The 4,317-nt window shown below is 62.8% G+C and overlaps 1 long non-coding RNA gene across 2 annotated transcripts; it reads right to left on the bottom strand.

Annotated features, from left to right (window-relative positions):
* Window positions 1-232: 232 nt before the first annotated feature.
* LOC141729199 (uncharacterized) lies at window positions 233-3,408 on the bottom strand. 2 transcript variants are annotated; one of them, XR_012580540.1, is made up of 3 exons: window positions 3,086-3,408; window positions 2,758-2,909; window positions 233-1,698 (listed from the first exon to the last, which is right to left on the bottom strand). It is a non-coding gene; the product is annotated as an uncharacterized LOC141729199 (long non-coding RNA). The 2 variants fall into 2 exon arrangements; XR_012580541.1 differs by having other exon boundaries at window positions 2,758-2,926.
* Between the last annotated feature and the right edge of the window lie 909 nt (window positions 3,409-4,317).

Consider the following 4,317-nt stretch of genomic DNA (forward strand, 5'->3'; position numbering starts at 1 on the left):
ACATCACCTGGGCCCTCAGATTTCCTGAGCAATAAGTCAGCAGGGGTCCATCAGCAGGAGCCGTGGGCACCAGGAACAGCTCTTGTCCGGTGTCCATCAGCTGGAGCTGGCACAGGCACAGGCGTCCCTGTCATGGTTTAGGCCTGGCACAGAGCCAGTGCCCCCATGAAAATCCCCTCTCCCTGGTGTCTGCTGTGAGATGCTACCAGGAATAAGCAAAACAGGCTCCAGCTTAAACATAAAGAAAACTTTATTACCTAAACGACAGGAAAAACAAAAAATAGGAAAAACTATAAGGAAAAAAAAATTGAAAACCTTACAAAAAACACCTTCCTCCTCCCCACCACTAGAATTTCCCAATCCGATACATTCTCCCAAATCACCAACTGCCCAGCCTGGCACTACCCTTTAGTATACTCAAACTTCAGTTCATGAAGAAGAGAGGAGTCCTTCTCGCACCATAGGCTTCCCCTGGAAAGACGCTGAAACCTCGTGTGCTTCCAATGCCACTTCGGCACCGCCCGGAAAAAGTCCTTTTGCCGCTTGTGACGTCTTCCCTCCATGCCCAGTGCTCTCACCACTGTGCATGGACCAGAGCTGCTTTTAGGGTTGTCTTTTAAGGATGCCTTGTCTCACTCCAAAAAGGCACAGTCTCTGCTTTGGGACATCTGTCCCCCCCATATTTTTCCAACCCCCTGGGGCCGAGGGGTCCCCACAATGAACCCTCCTGGTTCTGAGGCACTGCTTCCCCCCAAGTGCAGTCTCTGTGTCACAGGAACAAACTGAGTCTATGGCCACACAAGAAAAGTCCAGCCAAAAGGCCACTCCAATCATCTCTCCCCACTCAGTCAATCGTCTCCACATCTTTCGGGCCAGGTCCTTGTCTCATCTCATCTCTTATCTCCCTTCTTATTCAGCTCTGAGGAGGATCAGCATTTTTGCGAGGTCCCAGTCATGAAAGAAAGGGGTTAAAACTTCAGTCTCTATCTGTCCCGGAGCTGCGGCACTCCCACACTCGCTGCTGCTCCGGCCTGCCGGCACTTCCCCCCCTTCTCCTCCTGGGCCGGTTCGTCGTCGCCGACTCTCCCTCTCTCTCTCCTGGGGGGGGGGGAATGGCTGCCCAATGTCTCCCTGGGCTCTTCCACCCTTCCATCCTCAAGGGCCTCCTCACCCCCATCTCTGTCCAGGCTCAGGCCTACCGAATGGCTGCCCCTCCCCCGCTCAGCAGCAGCGGCTGGACAGGGGAGGGAGATCTGACCTCTTCGCCTCAACATCCCAAGAGAAACTCCCAGGGCCGAAGCTCTGCTTTTAACCCCTGTGTATTCTCGGAGGTGTGTCCAGACCCCACTGGCCACACCAGGTGCCAATATCAAACTCCGAGCATCCATTGGTTTGACCACAGCATCCCAGAATTCCCACTTCTTCCTGGTCAAACCACCACAGTCCCTGAGCAAGAGCTGAGCTCACCTGCAGCTGCAGCAGGAACCTCTCGTGGCTGGATCTGGAACTGGTGCACCCCGGATTCCCAGCCAGGTGCAGGCGTGCATGTCCCTCATCAGGAGCTCTGAGCAGCTCTGAGCGAATCCAGACCAGGGGCCACTCTCTGTCTGCACGGAGGCGGCTCCCAGTCCCAGCCCTGAGAGCAGAAGGGAGGCGGGGGCTCTGCAGGGACGTGGTGCAGCAGCGTCTCCTCTGTCTCTGCACAAAGGGGGTCACTCAGCATGCCCGGGGTGCGCAGCACAGCCCCACACGAGATGCCCGTCTCCCCTCCCAGGCAGGGGCAGCCCTTCCCTCCCTGCTGCCCCTGCTTTGGGCACAGACCGTGCACCGAGGACAGGGAGGCAGAAATCTCAACGGGAGAGCTCAGGGCTCAGCCCCAAAATTGCACGTTTCTGCCCAGAAGAGCAGAGGAGGAGGCACAGATTGCTGCAAGCCCCCTGCTCAGTGAGGGGCACTGTGGGAACAGAGCCTGGGGCTGAGCCTGGCCTGGCCCAGCACCTTCCCCCAGCCACCCTCACCCTGCCCCAGAGCAGGACTGGGGAACCACAGACTGTGCTGCCCATCCTGACAAACACCACTGGGCCAGGCACAGCACGACCCCGATCCCAGCCTGAACACGCCTCAGGGCACGTCCCTCAAACAACGCCGAGCCAAGGCCAGCACTAAGGAGCAAATGACACCGGACACGAAGGGCCCAGAACAACCAGAAGTCCCCCGGGAGGGGGAGCGGGGCAGGATCGTCCCCAGCCCGTCTGGGACCAGAAGCCAAAGCAGCAGCAGCCCTGGGTGGCTGCTGATGGTGTGAGGAGAAGCCACCCCCGGGCAGCTCTGGTGCAGCCCCTTCTCCCTGCTCCCTTCACAGTGACGGCTCCCACCATTGTCAGGCACAGCTGAATCCCAGCCCCAGTTCCTGTCCCAGCCCCCCTGCAGCCAGGGCCCTGTCCAGGAGCACTGCCAGTGCAGCCCCAAACCACGCCAGGACAGGACAGGCCACACAACCAGAAACCACAGCACAACCATGTTCTTCCCAAGGAACAGCCAAGCACAGTGCAGAGGCACAGCCGTGACCCTGGCCCTGCTGCAGCCTGCTGCCAGCCCCAGAGGGGCCCACAGCAGGGCCAGCACCAGAACCAGCACAGCGCGTTCCCCTCAGCCATAGCCCGGCACAGCTTCCTCAGGTCATGTGAATCGGGGCATTCCTTCCTTCCTGCCTGATCCCGCAACCTTCCCCAAAGCTGCCCAGGTCACAGCACTCACCTGGGCTCATCCTCCTGTGCCAGCCTCTCTTGGTGCCACGCTGGGGCCGTGCTCCTCACCTGGGCTCATCCTCCTGTGCCAGTGTGCCCAGGGCTGCTCCTGCTGGGGCCGTGCCCGGGCTGAGCCCCTCGGCCAGTCCCCTGTGCTGCTTCCTGTATGGAGGCAGTCCCTGGTGAGGAAGAGGCTGCAGCTTTGCCCCTTGGAAGACAAAGCTTTTGCCCCAGCAGGAGCTCCCAATGCACACCACAGGTCCCTGCAGGCAGCACAACGCAGTGCTGAAAGCTGACCGTGCTTCTAAGGACTGCAGCCGACCCCTGTGCACCCTCACCTGCCCCTTTTCTCGCAGTGCTGCAGGGGCCGGGGCAGCCCCCTGAGTCTCCCTGGAGCTCCTGAGCTTTCTGGACAAACACGAGCCCCCGCTGCCTCTCAGAAGCTTCTCCTGGGCCCAGGGCGGGTGTAGAGGCTTTGCCTCCTCTTCCTCCCCCTGCCGTGGCTGCAGGCCCCACCTGCCCCTTCCTTTGGTGGCTCTGCCTCCCTCCGGTGAGCCTGGGAGCAGGGACCCAGCCGTGCCGAGCCGGGCTGCCCAGGCAGGGCCGCTGGACAAGGCACAGCTGGCTCGGAGACAGGGACAGTCAGGAAAGCCTTCCCCAGACTGACCGAATTTCACAGCAATGACCCGGTGGCTGCAATTGCTCCATCCTCTGCGAGACCCCATTCGGGGAGGGTCCATTTTGGGGAGCAGTGCCGGGCAGCCTTCTCTGCAGCCTCCCCGCAGCTGAACCCCTGCGAGTATGTTTGGAAAACACTGGTGTAGGCTCCAAGTTCCAGAGCACCCTCGACTCCCTTCTCTGCCATGTCACACTTTGCCGCGGGATAGGCCCCAAGGCGGGGCAGCCCTGAGCTGCCGGCACAGCCCCGGCACGGCTGCTCCTGCCCCCGGCTGGGAACCGCAGTTCGGGACAGCCCCGAGGTGGGAGAGCACGTACTCACCCTGGGCCCGAGCTCCGGAACGCCTCGTCCATGCCCGCAGACACCCACAGGTCTCCCCAAGCGCACAGCGCAGCCCGGAAAGGGCGGGGACCCCGGCCCCTCTGCCAGCGGCCAGCCCCGACCACACGGCCGGGCAGCGTCCGGCTCCCCGTTACAGCCCAGTCACGGCCGCGGGGACCGTGCCCGTCTCCCCGAGGCGCTGCCAAACCACAGCCCCGTCAGGGCCCCACCGCCCTCCCAGAAAAGGCCGCGGGGCGCGCACGGCTCCGGCCCCGGGCGGGGCTCGCCCCCAGCGCTCCGCCCCGGCCCCGCCCCGCAGCCCCCGCCGAGGCGCCCCCTGCGGGACGCGCCCCGGTACTGCAGGCAGCGCCCCCGAGCGCGTCCCAACGCAGCCGAGCTGGCGCTGCGGCCCCACGGCGGCGCTTCCCGAGCTACGGCTCCCTGTGCCCCTGTAGGGCCCTGCCCACTCCCGGAACGGGACCCGTGTCACCCATACGGCAGCCAGGTTTGGTCCCTGATCATTCCCGGCGAGAAGCGATCCCAGCTCTTCCCCGTTCCCGAACGGCCGCT

This window comes from Zonotrichia albicollis, chromosome 5, assembly GCF_047830755.1.
Source record: "Zonotrichia albicollis isolate bZonAlb1 chromosome 5, bZonAlb1.hap1, whole genome shotgun sequence".
In the NCBI taxonomy this organism is placed as follows: Eukaryota; Metazoa; Chordata; class Aves; order Passeriformes; family Passerellidae; genus Zonotrichia; species Zonotrichia albicollis.